This window comes from Haliotis rufescens, unplaced genomic scaffold, assembly GCF_023055435.1.
Source record: "Haliotis rufescens isolate VD_foot unplaced genomic scaffold, xgHalRufe1.0.p SCAF_8, whole genome shotgun sequence".
Lineage (NCBI taxonomy): Eukaryota > Metazoa > Mollusca > Gastropoda > Lepetellida > Haliotidae > Haliotis > Haliotis rufescens.
In genome coordinates, this window is record NW_025964372.1 from 36,223,668 (window position 1) to 36,241,808 (window position 18,141).

An 18,141-nucleotide genomic window follows, 5' to 3' on the forward strand; every position below is an offset into this window, starting at 1 on the left:
TGATATGATTTGTATCGTTCAACCTAAAATCGACACAGAAATTCACTCACAAATGCTGTATCCCTTGGAAACTGATTGACAAAATGGCAGAAAGAAGGAAGTGATTTTTCGTTAAAGTTGTCATCTCCCCTGTATCCATGACTACAAAATGGCGGCGACTGACCATCCTGACTTTGACATTGTTCTAGTATGTAGAAAATAGATCTGTATGTTCAGTCAATGTCAATCAGTGTCAAACACTTTAGCTCCTAATATATTGCAATACACAGCCCTATTCTGAAATAGCTTCCGTGGTGACGCCAAAGCAAAACTCAACCCTGTGTACTTGAAGCTAATAATGGATGATCTAAATGTGCACACCAGCCTGTTCCGGGCAGTAAAACAAAAGCTGGGTCCCCTGATCCTTGTACAACACAGCCCAAACACTCCACCTCTCAGTGCACCCATGTGACAGCCATAACAGCCATGACACCCATGTGACTCAAGCTGCCACACGTGCCTACCAAATGTTTCTAGCACTGCTGAAAGTGTACAGTCCACTTGTGGCTTCTGGGGGAAATCAATGCGTCTCTAATTTTCATATTGACGGGTTATACTGACTCCCCGTCACTGAATACAGTAGGAATTGCGTTTTGATGGTGATGAAATAGGTGTGGGCTAATGCCATTATCGGACAGTTCGTAAGAATTGGTTTAGGGCAAATATTTCCATAACCAGTAAATTCAAATACAAACATCAATTTGATCATCAGTGAACAAATATCAGGGTGTGAATTATTTGTCATTTGTAACGTATTTCACATCACTGTAATGATATTTATTTTCATCCCAACTGCCTGATGGAATCAATGATTTACCAGCACAAGAAGTCCAAGTACTACCTCCATATCAATATTTCTGATGTCTAGCCTACAGATCATAAATGCCAATATGCAAAAAAACAAGATGAAAAATGATGTTGAAATATTTGGTTTTAGCAGTAATGTGTGTAAAGGAGTGAGTTAGGCTTAAAATAGCTTTGGCTAGTATTAACAGCAACGGCTTTATACAGTATTTCACAGCAGTTAGACACAGACATTATCCTGAGGAGTCTACTAGCCTGAACAGCAATAACAGACACATATAACCAACCAACTCAGTCTTGTGGCAATTTCTATCTCTGAATTCAGTCATATCACAGCAACCATACCAACAGAGCTACTACCATGTAATCATATCAACACCACACTCTGTCATAGCAAATATGACAATCCTGTGTTTTCTGCTTTTATATGTTTATCTAGAAACTCACTTAATCTTTCATTTGTAACACTTGAGTTATAGCAAGTACTCCCACAAGAACAAAATTAGCCTTGCTATAAGGCTGTACTGAAAAAAAAGTCCAGAGATGTGCAGTAATTCTATCCTCCTAATAAGCAAGTCTAGATATGTGGACAGTACACAGGACCCCAGTCTCTTATAGGGACAACTTGTTCTTATTACATACATAATCTAGAAATGATTTAAACTAATAGTTATTGGCTTAGAGACTTGTGCAAGTCTAGAACAAAGCTGAAGTCCCTGCTACTCCATGCCTGCCCCGTGCCTACAGATACCATCACAGTGAGGCAGCAGCCAGAAACTGTCTCCACAGCAGGGTTCCCTCCTCACATATGAATAATGCATCTCAATCGTCCTGCTGCTTGCACAACTTGGCAGAAATTGCAGGTTACTTTTTTTCTGTTTGAAGGAATTGCAGTAGGCAACTGGTGGTACAGCTACCATGATCCCAATCACTGACAATGATCAGGCTCTAGAAAATGGCAACCAATTCTCAGCATTGAATTTTTTCAACTGTTCAGGGCAATGTCAAATCAAATGGTTTTCAATGCAACAGGATAACTTTTAACCTCTCTGCTTAAGTGATAACCTTTCATCCAGTGTTCTCATTTCCTGTACGTGGAAACTACAACTGACAGGAATGACTGGTACAAGTGTCCATGAATCATTGTCAATCAACTGGGACGTAGTATATTCCACAATGTAGTAAGCATCCCCTACAGTCAAGGAAGATAGTGATGAAGCATGTTCAGGCTGCTTGTTACTTTCAGTGTTGCATCATCTACTTCCTGCATCCGGCTATTGTCACACGTGTCATTCACTGCACATCTACAGTCTGTCTCACAGTCCCTGAACCATGTTATTTTCCCTTCCGCCTAGCACTTTCTATGTTTACTGTAATGCTATAGCCCCAAATGAAGAAAGTCTAGATTTGCCACAGTCGGTCTCACAGTCCCTGAACCATGTTATTTTCCCTTCCACCTAGCCCTTTCTATGATTACTGTAATGCTATAGCCCCAAATAAAGCGGGTCTAGATTAGCCACAAGTCTAGATTTGCTACAGTCGGTCTCACAGTCCCTAAACCATGTTATTTTCCCTTCCGCCTAGCACTTTCTATGTTTACTGTAATGCTATAGCCCCAAATGAAGAAAGTCTAGATTTGCCACAGTCGGTCTCACAGTCCCTGAACCATGTTATTTTCCCTTCCACCTAGCCCTTTCTATGATTACTGTAATGCTATAGCCCCAAATAAAGCGGGTCTAGATTAGCCACAAGTCTAGATTTGCTACAGTCGGTCTCACAGTCCCTAAACCATGTTATTTTCCCTTCCGCCTAGCACTTTCTATGTTTACTGTAATGCTATAGCCCCAAATGAAGAAAGTCTAGATTTGCCACAGTCGGTCTCACAGTCCCTGAACCATGTTATTTTCCCTTCCACCTAGCCCTTTCTATGTTTACTGTAATGCTATAGCCCCAAATGAAGCAAGTCTAGATTAGCCACAAGTCTAGATTTGCCACAGTCAGTCTCACAGTCCCTAAACCATGTTATTTCCACTTCCACCTAGCCTTTTCTATGTTTACTGTAATGCTATAGCCCCAAATGAAGCAAGTCTAGATTTGCCACAGACGGTCTCACAGTCCCTGAACCATGTTACTTTCCCTTCTGCCTAGCCCTTTCTATGTTTACTGTAATGCTATAGCCCCAAATGAAGCAAGTCTAGATTTGCCACAGACGGTCTCACAGTCCCTGAACCATGTTACTTTCCCTTCCGCCTAGCCCTTTCTATGTTTACTGTAATGCTATAGCCCGAAATGAAGCAAGTCTAGATTTGCCACAGTCGGTCTCACAGTCCTTAAACCATGTTATTTTCACTTCCACCCAGCCTTTACTGTAATGCCATAGCCCTAAATGAACTAAGCCTAGATTTTCAAGTCTAGTCTGAAATTCCCATCTCACTTGGGATCCTTTTCAATTTAAATGTAGTTCCTTGTTTCTATCAACAACAAAATATTTCAGTAAGCACTAGTCTAATCTCCACAGTATACACAAAACCAAGGTGAATCAACAAATTTGCCTAATCTTCCATTTAAAGGTATCCTTTGGCCGAGTGGAAATTCATTATTTGATAGTTGAAATATTATCCAGTGCTGAAAAAATCAGTTTCCAGTAATATTAAGCAGAAGCATATCATCAACTAACATTTCTTATGAGGCAACATTCTCCACAGATCATGCAGACCAAAGCTTGTACATTCTTCAAGTTGTCCAACTGATCATGCTGAGTCCTGACGTGGCCCAGTCAGAGGAGTAGATAATGTGGCCTCTTCTACAGAACTACTGCCACGAAGATTTAGTGAGGAAATAAATAGTAAACAGGGTTTTTAACCATTTACAGGGCATAATAACTTGACTGCCTGAAGAAAAGCTGACCTTTCGGGCATCCTTTTGGAGAACTGGAGTTTCTTTTCAATATCATTGATTGCTTGCCAATATGATTTCATTTTTATGACGAGTGCTCAACAAAACAGTCATTTGTTCTGATATTAACAGCATGACAGACACTTCATTGATGTGAATGTCATAATATAATCGCAAACAACTTGGTCAATGTGTGATTTGATCTGGGGCCGTCGCATGATGTATAAATCAGTGAACAATGGGAAAATGCACCACAGATGCAGCATGTCACTTTTTTCAACCATAGGACCAGCGCCAGAGGTTTATGAGCCTTGGTGCGCCATGTTTACATTAATAATGTTGTGCTGTATGCTTTCCTTCTGCTTCTCTCATTCTTGCAATTCCTCAGTGTAACAACTGACACAGTCAGTATTGGCCAGTAATATCCCTCGCATCTCAACAAACACGCTGATCACGTAACCGCGACACATACAGTCCGTCAATACCGACCTGTCGTATGTCATAAAGGTTTCTGTACAAGCATGAACACAGCACAGCTTGCTGGCATTACGACATAAAACAGCTGTTTCCAGTTACAATAACAGCAACAAATTGCTATGCGAGGAAGGTATTTGTCTCTCAGCCACTGCTTTTCCAATAAGAATAGGAAAAGAGAACCTATTTCAGGGCTGATTTCTTACATCTGATTAAATTCTACACACTTAGACTACCTGGGTCTAACTTATACATGAGTGAGTGAGTATGGTTTTACACCGCTTTTAGCAATATTCCTGCAATATCACGGCGGGGGACACCAGAAATGGGCTTCACACAGTGTACCCATGTCGGGAATCGAACCCGGGTCTTTGGCGTGACGAGCGCTTTAACCACTAGGCTACCCAACCGCCCCAACTTATACATGAAATATGTTCAAACTGTTTACGTAAAGACTCATTTCATTGCTTATAATATTTTGATTAAAAATAGCCCTTCATAAATGACAATGACCACTGCAGAATAACATGACGCCAAGAAATAAACTTATCTTATTTAAAAATAAATAGCTACAAAACAAATAGTAAAATCCAAACGGTGCCCAGAGCAATGCATAATTTCCTAGAGCTGTGTGAGTGAGTGAAGATTCACAGTAACATCAGCATTATTTCAGTTATATCGCCTAGAGCTGAGGAACAATGACTTGCCAAATCATTCAAGACTTTGAGTTGGAAGTCATTTTTCAATTCTTGGGGACAGACTAACTGCAGAGATAAGAACATGAGAGAAGACATCAATAAAAAATGTTGAGGCCAAGTAGAATAACATTTAGTCTCTAAAATTAAAATATATAAATTTTTATTGTCTTTAAAGGAGCTCAGAAAAACTGATGAAATCAGTCAAAAGAATTTAGACTTGCTCCAGATATTATTGTTTAAGGGTCTGTATTAGGGATAAAAAATGTCTGGCTATTTTGTTGGATACATTAATAAGGCAAACACAAAAAAATAGCTTTTTCTGTTTCTAGATCAACCATTATCATCTTGTCAACTCATACTTCAGGTATTTTCACTCCATATTAATCAATTTCTTGTTGCTACATTTTTTTTGGTCAGTTGACCACATACAATAAAAATATCCATAAAAAATTCTTGTCTGGATTGATTTGAAGTGGTTAATTACCTTGAAAATAGGTCGCAAAATAATTTCCTATAAATAGCTTGTGCAATATTTTGAGCAACGCATACTTGCTGTAAAAGGCGACTATGCTTGTCGTAAGAGGCCACTAACTGGATCGGATGGTCAGACTCGCTGACTTGGTTGATGCATGTCATTGATCTCAATGGCATGGATCAATGCTCATGATGTCCATCACTGGATTGTCTGGTACAGACTCGATTATTTACAGACTGTCATCTTATAGCTGGAATATGGCTGAGTGCGGCGTTAAACAACAAACAATAAACAAACAGCAATAATTTGATTTGAAGTGGTTAATTTCCTAAAAATAGCTTTCACAAAAATAAAAAGTAATAGCAGACATAGCATTTTAATCATTATTTTCTTTTCATTTTGTTAAGGACAGGTAAGTAATGGTCTGGCCCATCTAAGGACATGCGCACCAGACATTGATAACTTGAAGCATATCAATCAAAATGAATGAAGAAATCGATAAAGTTTCCCAACAATAATCGGAGCTTCAATGTAACTGTAATGACATGAACTATTTTGACCTAGGAATATCAGATCACAACCAAATCGGTTTAAAGGCTTCTATAAAAAACATAATCTCTGCTTAAGAAAATCTTATTCCAAGCATCACAATATTGCACCTAACTACACTGGTATGACCAGTCACCAAGCTAATAGTATCTGTCTCCATTCAAATGACCAGATGAATCACAGTCTCTCGGGTGTGAAGGAGAGACAAGCGTCGCCATGTTGTGAAGGAAGCGAAATGTCGCACTCCAGCGACACTGTGTTACAGTGATGGGGAAGACGGTTACTCCCTCCCAAAATGAAAGCAGAACGTGATCTGTGTCAACAGTCGGAAACACAAGATGAAGATGAATCTTTTTTCCTGTTCCTTTCGTGTGGCTCATCTGGAGTCATGGTCTGTCAACATGAGGGATAGACATCCCTGTCTTCAACTCCAACATAGGCTCTCATTCACGTCTCATTCCAGGGTCAGAGAGACACTTGTCCGTCGTCTCACACATGTGAAATGTTACAAGAGATGGTTCTGTACTAAGCAGAGCTTCAGACTATTGTGAACAATAATTGGTTGAGATACCATGCCACAGTTCAACATGCATCCCCCACTGGCACTTAGACACATTATACTGACTCCGAGCACACTAGTCCTTGTGGCATCACCTAAATGCTGAACCAAGGCAGGGAAACAACAAGTATCTTCTTTAAACGTCTTTTGGTATGACTTGGCCGGAGATCTAACCACTGACCTTCCGATCTCAAGGCAGAGGTTATGACCTGGATGCATGGTTGTCTGAAGCCTGGACCAGTTCCAGGTGAACCAGACTTGCAGTTTGAACATGTACAACCATGGACACAATACAGAAATCATATGTCCAAAATGGAACCATATCAGCATCAGTGTTATAGACTGTCACCTGTCCTATAGACCCAAGCAAGATTTTTTTTACATCCATATGACCAGTAGCAATTACTAAAATTTGGATCCCCGTGAAGATCCAAGCTACAATATGTATTCAGCAAACCATGCTTGTCCTAAGAGGCGATTGACGGGATTGGGTGGTCTGACTGCTGATTTGGTTGATCCATGTCATTGTATCCCATTTCGTAGATCGATACTCATGATGTCAATCACTGGATTATCTGGTCCAGACTCAATTATTTACAGACTGACGTCATATAGGTTGAATATTGCTGAGTGCGGCTTTAAACAACAAACAATCAAAACAAACTAAAATTTGGAAGGCATTGCAAAATATGTCACACCGCTGGCAGACAAGGTGGTAAACAGAACGCTATCAAACTGGACGAGACAATATGCAAATACTTCCCTGTAACCACTGGTAGCTAGAATAGATACTACAGTGAATGCAATGAAAATATTAGATATAGATAAGTACATACATCCAACGTATATGATTAAACTGTTATTAAGCATGCTGAGAGACATGACACATGACCGTCAACAAGTTCTCTATTATCTGACAATGTTCATCACCAAGTTTGAAATAATGTCGAGAACCAATAAATATTTGTTATCCAGAGATCTAGTGGTCCCGAGGCCCTTGAGGTATGTATTATGACAAAGATCCTCAGACATTTATCACAAATTTTGAGTGAGTAGGTGAGTATGGTTTTACGCCGCTTTTAGCAAATATTCCTGCGATATCACAGCGGGGGGACACCCCGCAAATGGGCTTCACACATTGTACCCATGTCGGGAATCGAACCCGGGTCTTCTGCGTGACAAGTGAACGCTTTAAGCACTAGGCTACCCGGCCACCCCTCACAAATTGTGAAAACTCTTATCCATAAAAGTGATCAAAATAATAAATTCATGTCTTTCTGTCCAACCAACTTCTACATCCAACACTTGTGTTATCACCTATAAGAGGATTTGTGCAGGGTTTCATATTCAAGGAAATTTACTCTACCCAAAACGTCCTGAAGATTCTTCTTAAAGCTGTTAATAATACAAAAGAATGCCCTTTCAAAAATTGATAAATTCATGAAAATGTTCTGGAATGTCCTAATTAGATGCTATATGTACAATGATTGACTGTGCTATGTGCTTGATCTGCTGATTTAAAAGTAATTGAATATATTGAAGTGAAACTACCATTTATATATGGCTCCTACTAAAATATCCGTTTCACATTTCTGGATAAATATATATACCAAGACTGATGGTAGGGCTGTACACAAACAGTCAGTAGTTAGGCAATGACATTTGTTTGACTGCACAAAATTGCTGTTGATACGTTACACAAATAGTTCTTGTTACATAGCAGTAGATTTCAATAGAAGATTATTGCACTTCTATAGCGATGTGCATGCATGCGTGTGTGCATGGACTTATGCCAGTTTATAGTGCTAGATACCCACTCAGACAATGAATACTCTGAGATCGCTAGTCCTAAGTTTTGTCAACTTAATACCGAGAGGCAGGCAGGGTAACAACAAGTACCATCTTTTACCATCTTTTGGTATGGCAAAGGCCTGGGATTGAACAACCTGCCTTTCACTCTCCAATAGGCCATGAGGCAGTCTTCCACAGTAAGAGTAGCTGAGCTTGGATATCAAGGTGGTACTATAAAATGGTCATTTGCAACCACATGCGAAAGGAACAGGTTAAATAAAATTTCACAATATTGCAAATGTGAACCCTATAAATATATAACAAAAAATATATAATGTGTTTGACCTTTTCATTTTAGAGTGACATGGTAAGAAATGTGAATAGGTATTTATGTGAACCCATATTCAACAGCAAAGATCTTGTAACAGTGCATCTCATAACACCAGCCTGGCCAATACAAACCAGAGGTTGTTTGAGTGAACAAATATCCACATATATGATCACCAAATAACTATTGAAAGGTATTGAAAAATGGTTCTGCCCATGAACAGTTTAGCAATAACTTGTTTATGAACTGCCACTACAATAATCATAATTTCAGAAATATTTTCGGTAAGTTTCATCACAAAATCTTAACTGAGTAAACAGACAAGTGTCTGTCATATATACTCTGTCAAACTGTGAACCACCAGCTTACCTTGTAATGCAACACACAGTCAACTATTGGGTTCGAACCCGGTTCCGGAGGCGGAGCAACAGTAGTTACCATCATGTCTACTAGATTTTGCATCTTTGCTGGCGCCAGCATCCAAGCCGAGGGTCTTCGCGTCGGACACTCCATCGCAAGTCAGCGGCAGTGCTTACAAGGCAAACTGGCCAAGTGGGAGTATGTACTTACACAGACAGGACAAATACAACCAAGACCATGCCCAATTAAACAATCTTCCTTACCAAACACACAGATAAGCAAACTTGATTCTTGGTCACTGTTTCTACAAATCAACTGTCACAGATTGAGAAACAATCTGGATTGGATTTCAGAGTGTCTCCAGTTGAAGTTCAAACTGTCATTAACTCCAGCTGAGGCAAATATTCAAGAACATTAAAATCACAAATAATCACATGAAATTGTCCACAGCTGTTTAAAAAACATGAAGGTCGTCAAATAAGTTGCTGTTGTCATGCAATACAGCATGAATCAGAAGAACGTAGGTTACTTTTTGCTATTCCACAATGGTAAAGTGTCCGTTAAGTTCTGTGCATCCAACCCACACCTACCTAGTCAGGTGTAAAAATAATTATACCACTTCTCAGCTCAGCTCAGCTCAGGTGAGCCCCTCTGGCTATAATAAATAGGAAGTTGATGATCAAAGTCACTTACTTTCCCATGGGACATAACAGTTAACATGCTCCATCGCTCAATAATTAATGAGAAGGAAACTGAGGGACTCTTGTGGCTAATGTTTTAAGAAGATGGGCATGACCTGAAAGACCTCATACCTCTTTAAGAGGTTATAACTAACCACAAGAACAATCAAAAGCAGATATAAAGTTGAACTAATTAGTTCATTCCTCTTCAACCAGAAACCATAAATATTCTAACAAATGGTATATTTGGGATAACACTTTCTTTGTAAAGTACAGATTCTCGTACTTTTTTGGGTTGAGTCCCGTCCAGGATTCGAACCCACACTGCCAGAGTGAGGCACCTGATCACCAGAACACAAAGTCAGTGATCTAACCCACACAGCCACCGAGGCTTAAACATAAATATTCTTCCTCCTTTGTGAAAATAATCAATAAGTTGATATGGTACAAATTCCCCATGCTAGTTCCCCTTCTGTCACAAGATGATCTGATGAAGCCGTATTTACCAGCTGACCAGGGCAAAGTCAACTGTATCATCACTTGTTGGGCAGACATTACATCATCAACTCAAACTGTGTCATCTATTGTCAACAGTAGAAGTCAACAATCATATTCACTTCTTATGCCAATTGGCTTTGACACGGCAGGATTTCAATTAGATTAACATTTAGTCCCAGAAATAAATTTATCGTATTAAATTATATACCTACAAAAGGATAAAAATCGAATCAGGCTTGCAAACCATCATAGTCATTGAGATGGATTCCTTCCTTAATTAGTGAGTGAGTGAGTGAGTGAGTGAGTGAGTGAGTGAGTGAGTGAGTGAGTGTGAGTGAGTGAGTGTGAGTGAGTGAGTGTGAGTGAGTGAGCGAGCGAGCGAGCAGGGATGTATCTAGGCATCAAAGGCAAACCGGAAAAAAATCAATACGAGTGGTCTTCACAAATTGTACCCATCTCATATTCGACATGGTGGCAAATGCTTGAACCACTACAACTGCAACCCTCCTCCAAGGCATCAACACAATTACTTATAAAATATAAAGATGTAAGTATTTATACTACTTAACAGTTAATTACATTAATACTAAACTTACACTGGAGGCAATTGGTAATGGTAATGCCATACAAATACATTTTTATTGTAGATGACAAAGTACCTCATCACTGCTCATGAATCATATAAGCGTTATACCTTGTACTCTACACATATACTGAAACTATACACAAATTATGACATCACTGTATCACTCTCTCGACGGTTGAATAATAGTCTTGATTCATATACACAATGTTGACTCAAATATTACTTCTGAGTCATAGCCTGATACGACATATTTCCTCAAACTTTCAACTGCAATTACGGTGGCGACATATATTTTCTGCAATGAATCATTTTTTAACACCCTCTCTAGATATTTATAAAACATGGCACTGCCCCAAACACTTACAGCTGTGGCACATGTATCACCTTCTATGAATCATATTTTCAAAAACACCCTTTCTAAATATTGGAATAACCAAAAACATGGACAGCTGTGGCAATGCTAATTTGTACCAAGTCAGGCTGTGTTCCCTCTCATGAGTGTCAAGTGATATCAATGTTTTTCTCAGATGAACTTGAAAAGGATCTCTACATACATTGATATAACATATTGAACATAACAGGTATTCACAGAGCTGTGGGGCGTGTAAAACTGGTGTTTGTATATCATTTCAGCACTAAATCCCACACTTATCCACAGAGTAAACACAATCTATAGGTCAACCACCACTAATATATTCATGCAAATTGATATACTCCTCAACAGCAAATAGTATGTCAGTTTTACTCTGCCCTGTCTTAGCCTGGCCCAGATAAATGGCGGTGATTACAGAGAAGCAAACAACTCCACAGTTTGTAAAGTGGTTTCAGTTTATTGTATAAAGTTCAATGGCCATCTAGCATTCACAGAAGTATAGCAGAAGCTTCCTGTGTTGACACTATACATAAACTTGGCCAGTCTACCTTGCCCAGGTGTAGAGAGACAGAATGAGAGGAGGGTTCTCCTTGAAAACATTTACAGGTAACAGCTTATACTTCATCATGCCAACATTATTGTATGTCCTCGTAGCATCCCTCATCTAAAAAAACAGCATGTCACACCTGCTCTAAAGGCTCTACACTGTCTCTGATCATGATGATGGCTAGAATTGAATATAAGATTCTTTCCACAACACATCAGCAGCGGTAGAAACTAACAGTTTCAGTCCACTAGTCCTTATAATGATAGCACATAGCAAAACCTTTAAAAATGGCAAAATTCTACTAGTCCTTAGGATACCGTTACTATTGGGGACTTTGGCAAGGACTATAGGACTAGTGCCAATTTCTAACCCTGCATCAGAGCAAGAAAGGAGACTAACACTTAGTCAATGAAACAGTTATTTAAATTTTATTTTTCTTCTTCAAAAGAACCTTTCCTCTTCGGCTGTGGAATAAAGTAAACTAGGCTTGGTTCATGTTTATACAAATTCCACAGTCATGGCACAGGACTACAAGCAAGGAACAGCTCAAGAATATCTGACCGAGCCCATCAATGAATACATTCCAGACAGAAGCCTCTGATGGGAGAATCAGAACTGCTAACAATTCTAAAAAGAAAACTAAAATTCTTTGGCTACAGAACATTTTCACACTCGGCATCCACACTGAAATTCTCTGCCTTTGATCATCAACCAGTCATCATCTCTAACAGCATATAAAGCTGCTCTGAAGACTCATCTGTTCAGGCTATACTATACTATTACTTTCTACATATAAGTTTTCATATAGCTATCTGCTTGCAATCGAGAATAGATATGATGCAATACAAATGTCCATTAGTAGTAGTAGTAGTAGTAGTAGTAGTAGTAGTAGTAGAGGTGGTAGTAGTTGTAGTAGTAGTAGTAGTAGTAGTAGTAGTAGTAGTAGTAGTAGTAGTAGAGGTGGTAGTAGTAGTGGTAGTGGTAGTAGTAGTAGTAGTGGTAGTGGTGGTGGTAGTAGTAGTAGTAGAGGTGGTGGAAGTAGTAGAGGTGGTGGTGGTAGTGGTAGTAGTAGTAGTAGTAGTAGTAGTCCCAGGAATCCACATAGCTGCTGGTCTGTCTGCTATTCCAAGACATTTCAAGATTGTAGGTTTCTCCCAAAGTACAAAAAATAACTACTTGTCTCATACTAATTTTGGACTACCGGTAGTTAGATATATATGTCTATACCTGATATCCAAAATCTCTGAAATCTAGGCATCAGCAACCTCAGTCTCATCAATATCACACATGGTTCCCCTATTTGCAATACTGCTGAGCATGTTAGCAGCATCTGGCAACAAAAATCAACCAATCATGTTTACGATATTCAAAATAAGACGAGAAAGGAGAACATTGTTTTACACCACTCTTCGCAATAATTCCAACAATATTCCAGCAGCATTACAGCAATATTCCGGCAATATCAATGAATCTACACTCACTTGAGTTGACTATTTTGGTCTCAAGTATATTAATTTCATTTTATTTTCCTATCATGCTAATGTTTCAGTACCTCTCCAGAGAAATTGAGGAATGTAATTTCTTGTGTATTACAAAGCATGCTAGGACAGACCTAGGCTACATTCTAAAACATCCTGTCCCGATAACTGCTGTTTGAAGCTGAGCAGTAATCAATTAAACTTCACAAGTGCATTATCCGGAGTCAAGCGCTGTAGTATTACAAGGACTCCAAGAATCAATAAGAGGACAATCTGACCCAGCGTTGATCGAAAACTGTTCCAGCGATATCCCTCCACATGTTACACAAGGAGTGCCCTGCTCAACAAACACCCGAGAGGAAAGAAACAGAAACATCTGTTTCAGCAGCACTCAAGGGCCATTTCTCAATTATGACAAATAATTTTATGAAGACCTTAAACATGATAAACCCGAGATCAATTTAATATATTCATGATTTAATTTTGTCTGTAACAAGCCAACTGTTATGCCAAATTAACCATAGTAGTTTCCATGAAACAACCAACTAACAGGACTTTCAGAAGCCAGTCTGGGCCAAAACATAGTCTACCAGCCTGATCTTGTCTTCTGTATCACTTTTAGTAGATTAACGTCTGACAGTATCATGCATACGGACTATTATACGCCATGTTTACTAGACCAAAATCAATTTATTAGGACAGGGGTGTCAGACAAGTGGCAATGTAAGATCTTATACTGTTTTTATTCATTTAAAGGTGAGGTGAAATTGGGTTTAACGTCGCGTCCAAGATTATTGCACTTATATAGCGACGTGCATGCACGTGTGTGTGTGTGGCTGCTTGTACTAGTCCGCAGTTTAACATGAATACCCCACTCAGACACAGTATACTGACTCCGAGCCGACCATTCCTTGTTTTAGCCCCTTAATGTCGAGCGCCAGACAGGGTAACAACAAGTACCATCTTTTAACGTTATTCATTTAAAAGACCGACCAACAAAAGAACGAAAATGAGAAAAAAAATAAAATGACTTTTGACAAATTTGGACATTGTTTTACAATTAGTTTAACTCTTAAAACCAGTCATCCAGAAGCTTTTACTACTATGACACCGGGTTCCCGGACATATTCGGTGATAGATGAAGCCTACATTTATCAAGGAAATTATCCATTTGAAAGGTCTAATCCTACTGTTAATAAATATGAAAGTAAAATTTAGCACATTATTGAAATAATGCATTTTCAACTTAATTAAGGTCGTTCTTAAAACAAATGTAAGCTATAAACACATTCATCATGTCCAGATTTTGCACTAAGGAAGCGAAAACTGTGGCGATTTTTGGCAATTGTAAGATTTCATAGTATCCACTTACCTATTTCTTTTATGTTTTGATTGTTTACGTAATTGGAAAATAAATTTTTTTTTAAACTCAAATATTATCTGTCATCGCCCATCTCCGATGGCTGTCAGCACTGTAACATGAGAAAATACTCATTTGATGTTTGCTATCGTTAGTAAGTCTTAAACATAAATGATATTACAGTAACCTCCCCTAGAGTATTTCGTAGTTGTAACGTGATTTTATTGGACAGAAATTGGTTTCTAATGACGTTTTTTGTGTCATAATCTGCTACAAGGATCATGATTGGTCAAATTCAAGCACATGACCTAAGGCAGCCAATCAAATTACAGCAATGGATATCGTCCTCGTGTATGATAAAGTGTAGATTTAGACAAAAGGTTTTGGTTAAATTGTATTATTTTGCACGTTTTAAGCAAGAAAGAGTGACCTATAACAAAAATATGAAACTTAGAGGACGTATCATGCTACGTTACGACCTGTGAAAAAGATTTCACCTGCATATATTTTGGCATTAAACTTTGTGTCCAAGCCTAAATTAAGGTGACAAAAGATGAGATGTCGTTTGATTTACATTACACGCAACCGCATGAAAAGATGGAAAAAGTAACTTAAACATGCTATATGTAAGTTTGACAACTTTTAGATACATTTTTGTTGATCATATTTATCACTTTATGTAAGGACTTGCTTTAAACTTCTTTTATTTGCTTTTTGACATTTGACCCGTTTTTTATATGGACCTGTTCTCAAGCATATGTCCCAGTGTTTTTATTTTTTCAATATAGTTTTTATTCTATCGATAAAATATGATAAACTGAAATGAAATACATATTTTTGAACATTGTGAAAAGTGATAGATTTTAATGAATGAATATGACAGGTAGGATAATAAAAATATATATCATTTTGATGTGACTACGGCCTGTCCGATCTACTGGCCTGCAATTTCTGGATACTCATGACGTCTCAGCCAGAGTACCAGCCTGCAGTGTCGAAACTCGGAAAGAGTTAAAAGATAATAACATGAGATTTTATCACTTCTGTTTATAAGAAATGGTGAATAATGCAGGTATCACACATTTCCTTCATATGTCAAACCTCAGAGCTAACCTAAGGTGTCGACAGATCAATCATCATAAACAAGACACAAGGAATCAAACTGAAGACTGGCATGGCTAAGGGACACAACTCTGCACAGGAATATTGGTGGATTACACTTCTGGACCACCCATGACCTCTGACCTGAGTATGACGGTCAATGACATGTACACTAGCTACTTATCTGTGCTGGGTGATAACAGGCTGCGTGACTGATGTGATGGCATTGTGGTGTATATGAACATAGAGATAAGGTGCTGCACACATAGTGACAAAGTTAAATGATCTTCCAGTGTCCTTACCTCTTAGTCTATACTGATTGATCCAAGCAAAGTAACATTTTTGTGGGGCTAACTTATAAACGTAAGTCTTGTGTTAAGATTTAAATCAGTTGAAAATCATTCTGATGGATTCTTTAGGGCAGACTGTCTCAACTTTTGATCATTTAGCAAGTTTAGTCAAAACTAACTTCTGAGTGAGTGAGTTGGGTTTAACGCCGCTTTGAACAGTATTCCAGTTATATCACGGCATGACAGCTTAATGTGGGAGGAAAGCCCGATGTGATGCAGGTCTTAGACGTTTACCACTTTAGTGACACCCACGAGCACAGGTATGGTGCTGACAAACCTAGAATCACAATCGGGTGAACCTGGATTTGAACCCACAATCATAGATTTCTGGTGGGCGCAACTAGGCAAAGACAACTGGGCCACCCAGTCCTTCTCTACCTTCTGAGAAACTCAAGAAGACATTAATAACATTTACCACCATTACTCTAAGACCAATTGTAACAAAAACTGTAGCCACAGTAACCTACCATATTAACTCTCAGTCTTCTTATGCAGTGCATAATGAAGGTATCCTACAGCCTCTCTCTTCAACTATTTCTTCATTAATGAATATTTTGCTTATAATGTCCCAAGATCTGACATGTAAAAGTGTGTTGTGTTTATAAGAGGGGTGTTCACTAGTTGGTGCCAGCTGGCCTAACAAGCCAAGCCCTGGCGCGGGTCACTCACACATTCTATAGTAATCTAATTGGGCTAATGAACCACAATTAACTCTTTGGCACTGAAAATCTTTGTTTCATTAATATTCTTCCTATTTTCAAAGCTGAAACATATTTCAAAGTTAAATATTCTTCTCTGAAGTCCATTATTTCCTGACAAACATTGTAGAACATATTATGACTCACATTTCAACTCACAAGCTCAACAGTCTGTAACAGACTGGTCATGACCTTATGACCACCAACACCTACAGCTATGACAAGGTGATAGGCTAAAATGAAAATATTTTACAGAACAGTTGTTAAATTATCTTAATAGCATCTAATTTAAAGGAGTCCAGACACTCTTCATTCCTGAAACTGTAGTAACCTAGACTTGCCAAATATTACAGACTTCCATGTAATGGGATCTATTGCATATGTTGACTCTTTTCCCTTGGATCCAAGAGGAGACATTTCTGATATTTAGGGTCCAGTTTGAATGCATCTTAAATCCATTTTTAATCCATTTTTTTTAACCTATGAAACAAGATATCTTCAGGTATTGACTTGCTACATTAATTAGTACATCACACATTCGGAAGTAGGGATAAAGCATTCTTAAAATTCTGATCGCCAAATGATATGTTCAGGTGTGTGCTGAATACGACCAAATTAGTCACAACATTCAGGGATGAGTGAATACAGTTTAACAAACCCTTTACTTCGTAATATTGCATGAATATCAATGTGTGTGCAAATATGTTTTTATGAAGTTTGTATCATAACACCCTAGCACCCCTCTTAAATCAATGGATGGGTCCACGGGGCAAGGGATGGATCCCAGAAGAACATTTGCTGTGAAATTCACCATCAAAATAAAGGGTTTCTTGTCACAACCCTATATACTACTCATTTTTTGATAGGGATAATCAGACATGTAAATATATTAAAATATACCTTGACATAAGAATCAGTTTTCTGTGTCATGTCATAATAAAAATATCCCTATCAAAAGTGGAGTAGTATATTAAAGGTTTATGGGGTCCCTAGATTCCAATACTCTAGACGACATCCTCACGGACCCAGGATCCCCTTAACCTGGAACTCAGCATGTGACTATGGCTTGTAATATCCTATGCATCTCTAAAGGTAGACTAACATTTATTCTATGAAATCTTATATTACACAATACCCTTCTCGACTCTAAAATTTAACAAATAATTTTCCCCAATGCTGATTTCATATAGAACTAGTTTGAGCTGGCTATACTTGCTTTTGCATACATATCTACTTTGGTTTTTTTTCATAAAATAAATATATTCCAGAGTCATGGAGCAGGACTACTCTAAAGGATGTTATGCAACATTTCACCAGTTATTATCATATCAAAGTCCTCACACATGATGATAACTAGACATAATGACCATCCACACCCCTCAGATAATTGCCTGCTGATGGCCTAAGTGCAGCTAATTAGTCAGACAATGAGTTCATTGTTGCTAAATAACAGCTCAAAATAACTGACAATAATACTGTATACACAGTTAGCACTTGA

At 38.4% G+C, this 18,141-nt stretch overlaps 1 protein-coding gene across 5 annotated transcripts in view; it reads right to left on the reverse strand.

The window, feature by feature from the left end:
- Positions 1-18,141, reverse strand: part of LOC124141808 (cdc42-interacting protein 4 homolog) — an 88,711-nt gene that overhangs the window by 66,453 nt on the left and 4,117 nt on the right. The window contains exon 1 of one of the 5 annotated variants that reach the window (XM_048389027.1): positions 51-180. The exons of the other annotated variants lie outside the window; for them this stretch is intronic. The gene's annotated coding sequence lies outside the window, so the exon portion shown is untranslated. Of the gene's footprint in view, positions 1-50; positions 181-18,141 lie in introns of those variants that run through there. 5 annotated transcript variants of the gene reach the window in all.